This window comes from Nyctereutes procyonoides, unplaced genomic scaffold, assembly GCF_905146905.1.
Source record: "Nyctereutes procyonoides isolate TBG_1078 unplaced genomic scaffold, NYPRO_anot_genome, whole genome shotgun sequence".
In the NCBI taxonomy this organism is placed as follows: Eukaryota; Metazoa; Chordata; class Mammalia; order Carnivora; family Canidae; genus Nyctereutes; species Nyctereutes procyonoides.
Window position 1 is genome coordinate 52851757 of NW_026575125.1, and position 12992 is coordinate 52864748.

The window sequence follows — 12992 nt, forward strand, 5'->3', positions numbered from 1 at the left end:
GCATGTTTTGTTCTCCAGAGTAGGGAGAACAAACATGAGAATACCCCATTTGCACATGAAAAGAATTTGTATTCTGATGCTTTATGATGGAATGTTCTGAATATCCCTGTTAAGTCCATCTGATCATTCAAAGCCATTGTTTCCTTGTTTATTTTCTGTTTAGATGAACTGTCCATTGATGTCAGTGGGGTGATATGGTTCCTTACTATTATAGTACTATTACGAATTAGTTCCTTTATCCTTGTTATTGTTTTTATATTTGGGTCCTCCCATGTTGAATGCACAATTATTCACAACTGTTAGGTATTTTTATTGGATTGTCCCCTTTATTATGGTGCAATGCCCTTCTTTGTCTCTGTTACAATCCTGGGTTTAACATCTAGTTTGTCTAATATTAGTGTTGCCACTCTGGCTTTCTTTTGCTATTTGTCTGATAAATGTTTCTCCATCCCTTCTCTCTTAATTTGAGGGGTCTTTAGATCTAAAATGAGTCTCTTATATACAGTATATATGTGGGTCATTTTTTTCATCTTTTTTTACACCCTGTCTTTTGATTAAATCATTTAGTCTATGCACATTCAAAGTTATTATTGATATATATGTATTGAGTACCATCTTGTTACCTGTTTTGCTATTGTTTCTGGAGATTATTCTGATCCTTTCTTGTCCTTGTCACTTTGGTCCTCTCCTTTGCACTCAAAGAGTTCCGCTAATATTTCTTGTAAGGATTGTTTGGTGGTCACAAACTCTTTTAGGTTTTGTTTGTCTAGGAAACTATCTGTCCTTCTATTCTGAATGATAGCCTTACTGGAAAGAGTATTCTTGACTGCAGGTTTGTTCCATTTATCACTTTGAATATATCATGCCACTTGCCTCTGGCTTGCAAAGTTTCTTTTGAGAAATCTCCAGTCAGATCTATGGAATTTTCCTTGTAAGGTAGGAGTTCTTTTGTGTTGCTTCTTTTTTAAAAAAAAAAAAAGCACAATTATAGGTTTATTTATTTTTTAGCAAAATAAAATGACATAAGTAACTAGTTAAAAACTAATGGGTAAGTTTTCTTGTCTCTCCAGAGCATTTGGCATAGCTTATCAACTGGTACACAAAAGAGTAGAAAAATAAGAGATTATCATATTGTCCTTGGTATTTCTTTTTTAATATGTCAGTATGGTAGTCTACTAGAAAAGAGTAAATGGATTCAGTTATGGAAAGGAAGGTAACTGACTTTCTTTTTTGATGATGCCAAAAGCAAGTTTTTCTTGTTTTCAACTCAATTTGTAACAATCCTTGAAAACTCTCATCAGTGAATATTTTGCTTGTTTGGTTCCAGGTACTATCTATAAATATTGTTTTTTTCAATGTTGTGTATTGGCACTTGTTTTCATTCAAATCCTGTTCTTCAGTTTTCTTGCATTTAATGGATGGCTTGTCAGGGTCATCATTTTTGTCTTTAATATTTTGAATCTTTTCTCTTTTTTTGCAGATGAAAATAAATATCTTTTATTGAGACAGACTTAGGTCCAGGAAACACAAGTGCAACTTCATGGGCCTTTTCTTAATATTCTGGAATACAAGGATATATGTAAATATTTAAAAATTCAGGTGCGGGATCCCTGGGTGGCGCAGTGGTTTGGCGCCTGCCTTTGGCCCAGGGCGCGATCCTGGAGACCCGGGATCGAATCCCACATCGGGCTCCCGGTGCATGGAGCCTGCTTCTCCCTCTGCCTATGTCTCTGCCTCACTCTCTCTCTCTCTCTCTCTCTCTCTCTCTCTGGGTGACTATCATAAATAAATTAAAAAAAATTAAAAAAAATAAAAATTCAGGTGCTAATAGTTTTGCATGTATAGCAGTACTTTTGCCATCTGTTTAATTTGAATGTTTAATGATATTAATCTTCAGTGGAAGCTTCACAACTGGCATCTGTTCAATAGGTACATTTTCAACTGGGACATAATATGTATGGCAATAGAACATTCCTGAACCACCACACTTGAGACATTTTGATCTTTCACTTTGCTGAACTTTTTGAAGAACTTCTTGAGATGCTAAGCATAAATTTTGAAGAGGATCTTCTGCAGCTGTGGGGTAGTTAGTGAGTGTTGTGTTTCCACAAATTTTGAATTATTTTCTTCCTTTTCTTTGAGAAATATAGGTGGATTGAGAGACATTTTTAATTGAATCCAAAGTATAACATCTATTTCTAAAACATAAATCACAGGTGCACTGCATTGCCTGTGGGTCCTGGCACAGCTCCATGCATCTTCAGCTCTGTCAGAGCCCGAGGTGCACACGTGTAAGACTTGTGTTTGCTTCTTTTAAGAATTTTTCTTTATCATTGTATAGTTCAAATTTAATTACAATATATCTTGGTGTGGGCCTGCTTTTGTTGATTTTGATGGGAGTTCTCTGTGCCTCTCATATCTGGATGTCTCTTTCCCTCCCCAGATTAGGAAATTTTTCAGCTATTATTTCTTCAAATAAATTTTCTGCCCCCTTTTCTCTCTCCTTCCTTTTCTGGGACTCCTATTATGTGAATGCCATTATTACATTTGATAGAGTCACTGAGTTCCCTATATATATGTTTGTGTTGCATAATTCTTCTTTCTCTCTTTTGTTCAGCTTTTTAATTTTCCATTATTTTGCTTTCTAGGTCACTAATTCATTCCTCTTCTACTTCCAGCCTGCTGTTTCTTTTTTTTTTTTTTTTTTTTTTATAATTTTTTTTAATTTTTTTATTTATTTATGATAGGCACACAGTGAGAGAGAGAGAGAGGCAGAGACACAGGCAGAGGGTGAAGCAGGCTCCATGCACTGGGAGCCCGACGTGGGATTCGATCCCGGGTCTCCAGGATCGCGCCCTGGGCCAAAGGCAGGCGCTAAACCGCTGCGCCACCCAGGGATCCCCCAGCCTGCTGTTTCTAATCTCATTTGTTGTATTCTTCATCTCCGATTCTTTTTTAACTCTTTTATCTCTGTGGTAAATGCCTCACTGATCACTTCCATTCTTTCTCAGCCAAATGATTATCCTTATGATTGTTACTTTGAATTCTCCATCATGCATGTTACATATATCTGTTTTGCTTAGATGTCTGGCCCTGGCTTTATCTTTTTCCTTCATTTATGATAAATTCCTCCATCTTTGCACTTTGTCTAGTTTTTTGCATTCTTCTTTGTGTTTGGAAAGCCAGTTATGTGTCTTGTTCCTGAATGCAATAATGCAATAGCTTTATGAGAAAGAGGTCATGTAGTATCCAGGGCCCAGTGCTCCAGGGATATCTCCAGTGTGTGCTATGTATGTTTTGCTGTTGAGTTTTGGTTGCTCTATTTTTCAAGGCCAGTCCTCTTCAAAGGCTCTCCCTATCTGTTGTGGACAGTGTTTGGTCCTTTTCCTGAATGAGGTGAGTTTTAACAAGATGTGCTCTGGTCTGCTTGTGAAGTGAGACCTGATACCAACTCAACCAGAACTAAGGCCCTGCAGAACTCTCTTGTCAGGAAACATAGTGTGGGCAAGCATTTGTGCTAGTCTTCAGTGGGGAGAGGCCTGCCTTCCTGAGACCTAGGCAAGCTTGACTGAGAAGGGCAGTTGCAACAGAGCACAGGATATTTGAGATTGATATAAGCAAGTTAGGCAACCAGTGTGTACTCTGGACTACTTCCTCATGTGGCTGTGTTTATGCTGAGGGTTAAAGGAAAGAAATGACACTGGCCAGGTCCTCCGTTCCTGGAGAGATGTCTATGCAAACACTGCCTCTCTGAGAAGAGTGAATAATCTCCCTACTGTGTGCCCCAGGTGCTCATCAGATTGCTGTTTACATGCTCTCTGCCTCTGGGGTTTTTACCTGTCTTCTCTTCATGAGCAGTGTAGTTCCCTCTTGGCTCTATCCTACCCAAGCCCACTGACCTTTAAAACTCCAGGCTCTCAGCCCTATTGGTTGCAAAAACTCATACAATTCAGCCCCGCTTATTTTCTATGACAAAGGCTTTGCAGAAATGTTCTCTTTGTGTGTTTCCCTGTGTGATCCTTTCTCTCTTGTCCTTCTTCACAACCATAGCCACTTACCCTCTGCAGCACCCAAGATCCATTTCTCCTCTAAATCATGTCTCCACACTTCCTCTCTTCTTTGATGTGGTCTCTTCTCTCCCTTTATTTGTGGAGTGTGTTCTGTTAGTCTTCAATTCTATTTCTGGGGTATTTAGGATAATTTGATAATTATCCATTTTTGTTTGTGGAAGGAGATGAGTGTAGGGCCCTTCTACTCCACTGCCATTTTCCTCTTTCCTATCCCACATCTTCTTTTTCCATCCATTTATAGATGAATATTGGATTGCTGCCATATTTTGTCTGTTGTAACTACTGCTGCAATAAATGTAGAGGTTCATATATCTTCTTAAATTACTGTTTACATTTCCTTTGAGTAAATTCCCAATAGTGGAATTACTGGATCATATGGTAATTCTATTTTTTAAGGAACTACCATACTGCTTTTCACAATTTTGACACCAATTTGCATTCCCATGAACAGTGCACGAGGGTTTCTTTTTCTCCACATCTTTACCAACATATGTTCCTTTTTTTTTCATTTTAGCCATTTTTACAAGGTGCAAAATCTCCTTGTGGTTTTAATTTGATTTCTCTAATGACTAATGATGTTGAACATCTTTTTATGTGTCTGTTGGCCATGGGCATGTTTTCCTTGGAAGAAATGCTTATTAATGGCATTTACCCATTTTAATCAGATTATTTGTGTTTTGTTGTTCTTGTATTAGTATTGTGTCATATGTTTTTTAAAATATATTTTATATACTAACTCCTTGTTGGATATCTCATTTGCAAATATCTTCTCCCATTCTGTAGGTTGCTTTTTGCTTTCTTGATGGCTTCCTTTACTATGCAAAATATTTTTAATTTTCTCTAGTTTCTTCCACAGCTTGGCTATTGTGGACATCGCTGCTATGAATATTGGGGTGCAGGTGTCCTGGTGTTCCACTACATTTGTATCTTTGGTTACCCCAGTAGTAAAATTGCTGGTTGTAGGGTAGCTCTACTTTTAACTCTTTGAGGAACCTCCACACAGTTTTCTAGAGTGGCTGTACCAGTTCACATTCCCACCAACAGTGCAAGAGGGTTCCCCTTTCTCCACATCCTCTCCAACAGTTGTTGTTTCCTGTCTTGTTAATGTTCACCATTCTCACTGGTGTGAGGTGGTATCTCAATGTGGTTTTGATTTGTATTTCCTTGAGAGCAAGTGATGTGGAGCATTTTCTCATGTGCTTTTTGGCCATGTGTATGTCTTCTTTGGTGAAATTTCTGTTCCTGTCTTTTTAAAAATAGTGAAAGAGATTATAAGAAATAAGAGAAAATGAGTGGGAAGAATTAGAGAGGGTGACAAACATGAGAGACTTCTAACTCCGGGAAACGAACAAGGGGTAGTGGAAGGGGAGGCGGGCAGTGGGATGGGGTGACTGGGGGACGGGCACTGAGGAGGGCATTTGACGGAATGAGCACTGGGTATTATACAACATTGGTTAGGTGTATTCCTAAGTATCTTATGGCTTTTGGTGAAAATATGAAAAAGAAGTTACAAATCTAATTGAAATGTGCTGCAAGTATAAAATACACATCAGATTTTGAAAACATTGTATCAAAAAGATAATAACTTATTAATTTTTGCATTGATTATATGTTGGAATGGTAATTTTTATACATTTGGTTAAATAAATACATTGATTTTTTAAAGAAGATTTTATTTATTTATTCATGAGAGACACAAAGAGAGAGACAGAGGCAGAGGGAGAAGGAGGCTCCATGCAGGGAGCCCGATGTGGGACTAGATCCCGGGACAGTGGGATCACGCCACAGTTGAAGGCAGATGCCCAAGTGCTGAGCCACCCAGGTGTCCCTAAAATACATTGTTACTAAAATATGTTTCTCTTGGTTTTCACTCTTTTGTTTTCTCTAGCATTTTATTATAAAAATTTTCAGACATACAGAAAAACTGAAATAATTTTACAGGAACTAGCCATATACCCACTATCTATATTCTACTATTTAACATTTTAATTTACTTGCTTGGTTATTTTTATTTGTTTATCTTTTTCTTTGTCCATCCATAATTGTATCATACTTTTATAATATTATTTTATTCTTTAAAACATCTAAATAAATGGCAGTATGTACTTAACTAAATTTTTGCAATGTAGTTTTTTTTAGCATGTATTTATCTAAAAAAAATATACCCCTTTCATCTACTTTTTCCACTCTGCACCTCCCCAATACTGGCAACCACCCTAAATGTGACTATGAAAATTTTTGAATTTACATATGCAACTTGCATCATATTTATTTTGGACATTATTGATCTATATAATGAATATGCATATAAGAAAAATTTCTATAATATCATAATTTGATGATTGTTCTGTGCTTATGTCACTCAGGTTTCAAGATGATCCTATGCCCAGACATGATTTTTATATATTTCATTAAAGAGACAAGGTGTTAAAGCTTCTCATTCAGCTCTCTTGCCCAAGCTCTTTTTTTAAAAGATTTTATTTATTTATTTATGAAAGACACACATAGAGAGAGGCAGAGACATAGATAGAGGGAAAAGCAGGCTCCATGCAGGGAGTCCCATGTGGGACTTAATCCTGGGACTCCAGGATTACTCTCTGAGCCAAAGGAAGATGCTCAACCACTGAGCCACCCAGGCATCCTGCTTGCCCAAATTCTACTTTTTTGGTGGCTTTAAAAAATCACTTAGAATCTAACTTGGTACAATCTCAAAGGTTGAAAAGGAAATTAACTAAAGCTACATCTCTGAATGTAGGGGAGAACTTATCATCTCTGGGAACAATTTATTATTTAGATTGACCTTCTCTCCTTCTTGTACCTTGTGATATTAGTTCTATCCTATACACCTACATATAGCATATCCATTTCTCACTTGACTGCCCAAGTGGTTATCAAATATAACTATTATTTTTCCTACCAAGTCCTTTCTTTTCCAGTCTAAATATTTTTAGTTCTTATAGCTTTTCCTCATGATATGATTTCCAACAAATTTATCACTCTATTTTTCCCCTCTGAACATTCCTCAAATTATCACTGAGACTGTTAAGTTATAAGATCTAAGATTGCATAAGTAAAATTATCCCTTTCCATACTTTGGATATTATGCTTCTTTTAATGCAACCCAACATTTACAAATTAGCTTTCTGGACAACCCTATCATTCCTGTTCTGGCATATTGAGGTAAAACCCCTAAATTTTGTTGATATTTATATGTCCCACTGTTGGTTGTCCTTATTCACTTTATAATCTTGTGGTTGTTTTTCTCTGTATCCAAGTGTGGAAAAAGTAACATGCTTCTCTGTTATACTGTATTTTGTGAATTTAGATTTATCATTTCAGTGTGCTAAGATTTTTTTTCTGGATTTTTCCTGCCATATCATGAAATTTTAATCTCTCTTGTCTTAAAACCATTTAAAGATCTGATTAGCCCCTGGTGATATCTGTCTGTCTCTAGGGTCTGCCAGATATCTCTACTCCTAGAAACTCTCCTTTAATCCTTCTTACTTTCCCTTCCTCCTGGGAATCCTGGCTAGTGATGTCCATGCTCTATGTTATTGTGAGGATTGCACACACCATGCTGCAGAATCCTATTTATTTGATGTTGGGCATCATCAAATCCTTAAAATATTTCTCCTACCTGTCTCACCCTCACTCTCATTTTCTATCCATTAGTTCTGTGATAACTGAAACTTTCCTTTCATGTCCAGCTCAGCAGATCTTGGGTCTCCATGAGCTCTGTTTTTACACATCATGGTCAGTTGGCTTTGGAGAACCTGCCTTGTCAGTGGTAGAATCTCTCCATCAGCTTATGATAAGATCAGCTCTCAAAATCATGTACTAAGCCACAGGACTTTTTTTTTTTAAACCCAGCCTTATAAGATGTAATTGACATATAACATTGTGTAAATTTAAAGTGTACAATGTGATAAGCTTATTTATGCATATAGTGCAAAATAATTATCAGAATAAGGTTATTTAACATCCATCAACTGAGATAATAACCACTTTTTTGGTGAGAACATTTAAGATATAATCTCTTAGTAGCTTTCTAGTATAAAACATAAAATTTTCACTTTGTGGTTTGGTACATATCTACCAAGATACTTGCTTACTTTTTAAAAATATGACCAGAAGGATATCCAGAGAGCAAAAAAATATGGTAAGTTTATCCTGCCATTTCCTCAATGGACAGTTCTGATTTTGAGAGAGGTATTCTGGAGCATCTAGATGGGAGGAGGGGCTCTTTAGCCAATTTTAGTCCCCTCCATTGTCCATCTCCTGGTCAATATCCCTTTAGAAAAAGGCTATCGACCTATCATAACTGCTGGCTGACTCCTTCTGGAATTTAGGGAAAAGCTTAGAGTGTTGGTTTCCATGAGATACTTTTCTCAAATTCTTAAAGTAGACCCTGACTCCAGGCTGTTTTAAGAAAAACCAGACTTATTAGGCAATCTAAATTTATACTGACCCAGAATGGCTTAGAGAGAACATAGTTCTCCCTGACTCAGTTGACTATGACAACTGTATATTTAGGATAGCATGGAGTTTCTTCAGAGTGGGCAAGCATGCAACCATCCTAAGACCCAAGTAATGGTAACAAATATATATAGGCACAAAAGTTAAGGGAATTCCCAGGGTGAGTCACGGGGCTGAAGTCTGAAATTTAGGAAGAGTTGGAGGTAATTATATTAACAAAAATAATTAAGTAATGCCTACTTCTCAAGCATTGTGCTAAGTACTTTATATACTTTATCTTATTTAGTCCTTACAGCAATCTTGTCTTATGAATGGTATTATCTCCATTTTACAGACATAACATCAAAAACTCCCAGAAATGATTTCCTCAAAGTTGTGTGGGCAGTGGGAGGCTAAGCTGGAATTTGATTTTCACTGTGATAAGATCCAAAGTCCTTGCTCTTTGCATTGCACAACAATGCCTCCCAGGGGAGGGACAAGGGTTGACATAGGAAAATAAAGCATCCAAAGAAAGGAGAGTAACCTGTTAGAATTGCTTCAAGTGAATGTTGAACATATTTTCCTGAATTTCAATGTTGGAAACTCATTCAAAGTACCTTTGCCCTATCTGGAGTGGAATGTCTAAGCTTAGAGAAGTGAAAAAAGTATCAGTTGATAAAAAGTCATGATGTCCCTACTTTTGAAGAACTGAGAACTGAGCTATGGGCATGGAAGGGAGGTTAAAAAGGTCATAAAGAGTCCAGAGGGAAGATCCTGTGCTATCTCTAATGAGAGCTAGGACACATTTGCTACTAATTCTCAAATCTACTATAACCTCACTGTGAAATTTATTTTTTCTAGTTCTGTAAGCTCTTTAGAGGGCCAGGCTAGTATATAGAGGCTTTAAGATTTTGACTGTTACATGTTCCCTTCCCATTTCCAAGGTTTAAGTAGGGTAGGATCACCTAAGGTTCCTGCCTTGCTTGATTCTCACCTACTATGTTTCATAGAGTCTGCCTCATTATTCCCAAATATACATTCAGGTAATATAAAGAATATCCAGTTCTTTTCCCACACATTAAACCTTCAGTATTTGATGGTGGAAATCACACTGTGTATGGGTCCCATCTTTCCCAGAATAAGACATTTTCATTTCTTCAGCTTTTCTAAACTTTAGCTTAATTTGGGCTTTGACTTTCTCTGGATGAGCTCCAATTTGCCAATGACTTTCCTTAGAGTCAAGAATTAATTATATGGTTCGCAAGGAGTACAATATTGACCTATCCAAAGCTGGAAGGATACCTCATTCTTTAAAATTTCCTGGGAAAAAAATCAACATATTTTCACAGTTACTTGTCCTACTACTTAAGATCCCACATTATTAGAATTTTTGTTTGTTTGTTTGTTTCACCTGGCCTATTATCTGTCATGTCACCTTTTTGACCCTCCTTAGTTCCATAAAAGTACATGTGAAATTGTCATTGCCTTTCTTCAGAGAACTTCTCTTTCTCCATTTATGTCTAGTTTTCTCCAAGACATATATTCTTTATCTTTCAAACTAGGCCTTCTTTTTTCTTCAAAGTGGACATCATCTGCATGGAGATAGCCTGGGATAACAAATAGAAGCAAGTCCTTCAGCTTGAGATTTGATGCCTGTGGGAAAAGGCAGGAGAAACTTCCCTTTTTCTCAGGGCTGGGAAGTGGGCCTATGTGTTTGAATTCAGCAAGGACTTTCCTGTCTTTATTTTCATGTCACCTTATAAATTTCTAAAAAAAATAATAGCAATGAACTAGCTCACTAAGAGAAGGATTCAAAGGCAGCATTAGAGGAACTGGGAGAAGTTCTGCAAGAGTCTGGTAGAGAAAGTTTTGGGCAAGAGAGGAGGCAAGTAAACCATGATCTAAGTGGTAGTAGTGGATTGAGCTGTGGTCATGTGATGATGAAATGATAGTGGACCAAAGAAGGAAAACAGATACAGTGCAGGGGGGCGCGGATCAAAAGGAGAGGGTCATTCCAGAAATCATATCAAATAGGCTGTGCCAAAGCGTCTCAGACTTCTGAGCTCAATTTCCTTGGCCATCAAGAAATATAATTTACAGTTTCCCCCTTTGGCAGCCTTAGTGTGTTATCAATCTTTTCTCAGTGACACTCCCTGTGCAGTGTGGCTCCCCCACTTCCTTTTGCCAGTTCTTGCCTCAGTTTAGCATTCTACCAAGACCTCACCAATAGCCTACACTTATTTCTACTTTAGAGATGAAAATAATACTCTAACCTCTTCCATAACTGTTGCCATGTAAGATCACCAGACCCAGAGATACCTCACTGACCAACAGAAGTTGCTCCAAGTCCTCTTAAGCAGAGGAGTCAATCCTGGGATAAAGAGCATGGGGAAAAGAACATAAAGACCACAAAGAGTGAGAGAAGGAAAAACTTAAGACAGGGAGATATAGAGTATCTGAACCAAAAATTGGGAAAGGGGAAAGAAAATGAAGGAAGAACTAAAATGGGCTTGAATTGAGTGTTTTTGACAATGCTGAGGTATAGTAGAACAGAGTGTCCCTGGCAAAGCTGAAACTTTGGGCTCTAGCCAAATTGTTCCATTCTAGTGACCTTTAGATAGCTCACAGTGCCTGTTCAGCACAAACCAAATAGGTAAATAAATAAATAAATTTTAAAGACAAAAAAAAAGACATGCAGAAAAACAGTCCAGTAACGGGGAACTGATCAAAGGCCCCCCGGCCCTCATTATGGCCTGCGGGTAGCTTGCTGTTCCAATCTGCAGCCTCCCATCCCTGCCCCAACTTCCTAGGAGGAAGGGGGAGCATGAATGATGATGCAGGCTGATAACTCAGAACCTTCCCTCCTCCTTGCCCCCAGCAAACCTCAGTGAAACAAAAGAAGAAGACTGACAGGCCGCATGAGGAGATGGCCTCAGGAAAAGGAGATAGACTACAGCCAAGCACTGCTGAGGTGTCAACACAGAATGGCCTCAGTTGCCAAAATGGTAGGGGATTTTGGAGTGGCAGAAGAAATTCCACGGTTATTCTTCTTCCTACTTCTTTTTAAAACTTTCTGGTGAGTGTTCATATTTGCCAAAAATATTTCCTGGTGTTCTTTTGTCATCTGTAACTTCAGACTTCTCTGCCTTTCTCCTCAAGTTGTCTTTTAACCACCACTTCACCAGATGGCTATTGTTTTCCATGAACCCTTTTTCATCAGAGCACATATAGGCTCCCATTCTCATTCCCCAAGACATAGGCAGAACCAGATTGTGGTGTCTTACAAACTTTCTTAAAATGAATTACAATGTAAGAAAAGAAAATCTTTATATTGGACAATAGAGAGGATTTCTCCCAGAGTGCATTTACTATGTCCCATTTCCTCAGTCCATCTTCATGTTGCCAAATGATGTTTCTTTCTGTCCCTATCAGTCCTCAACAAAAAACAGCAGTCCAAATCCAGCACTTAAATTTAGACAGAGAAAGCGAGCTCTTCAAACCCCACAAATAAACAGAAAAGTTTAGTCCTTTGTTGTTCATTCCAGATTAAAATAATGGTTTTAACTTTTCATATATGCAAGGTATACTTAAACATTTTTCTTTCAAAACAGACCTCACACCCTCAAATATAATTTTAGGCCTCAATTTCCAGAAGTATAAAAAATCAGGAAAGAACTGATGTTACTATCACTTTTTCCATAGTCTTCCATAAGGCCAAATTCATTTCTAGAGCAAGTACTGGAGTATTCCCTCACCCTTGATTGCATTCAAGGCATATTTGAGGAGTGGGCAGCCTGCCACAGATGTCAGTACATTTCTTCAACCCTAACCATTTCAGAGTCAGGAACTTTTCTTATTGCACATTCATCATAAGCCAATCATCCTTCCCATCAGTTATGTCATTCCCCAAACCTTAAAATTATTGAATTAGGACAGACGTAGACATCTTCATGAGATATTTCTATTTAGGGACACCTGGTTGAGCATCTGCCTTTGGCTCAGGGCATGGTCCTGGAATCCCAGGATTGAGTGCCACATCGAGCTCCCTGCTAGTGGCCTGTTTCTCCTTCCGCCTATGTCTCTGCATCTCTCTGTCTCTGTCATGAATAAATAAATAAAATCTCTAAGAGAGAGAGAGAGAGAAAGAGAGAGATAGTTCTATTTAATGGTAATTATTCCCTGAGATCTGGTGTGACAGAAGGAAGTCACAAAGATCTGAGCTCCAATACTAACTTCACCATTTGCTGGCTGTATGAATCTTTGATGAGCATCTATTTCTTCATCTGTAAAAACAGGATAACACAACCTAGTTCACAGGTGTATTGTGAGGATCAAAGGCCTATTATAGACTTTAGTACATATGCAGAACTTCACCAGCTTTAGCCATATTTTCTTTCTGATGAAGTCTTTCCTCTGATCTTGGAAAAGAGCAATGAACTGGGAACTTTAGATACAACCATATAATTA

At 37.8% G+C, this 12992-nt stretch overlaps 1 pseudogene; it reads right to left on the reverse strand.

The window, feature by feature from the left end:
• Positions 1-1041: 1041 nt before the first annotated feature.
• Positions 1042-2166, reverse strand: LOC129517572 (tRNA-uridine aminocarboxypropyltransferase 1-like; annotated as a pseudogene).
• Between the last annotated feature and the right edge of the window lie 10826 nt (positions 2167-12992).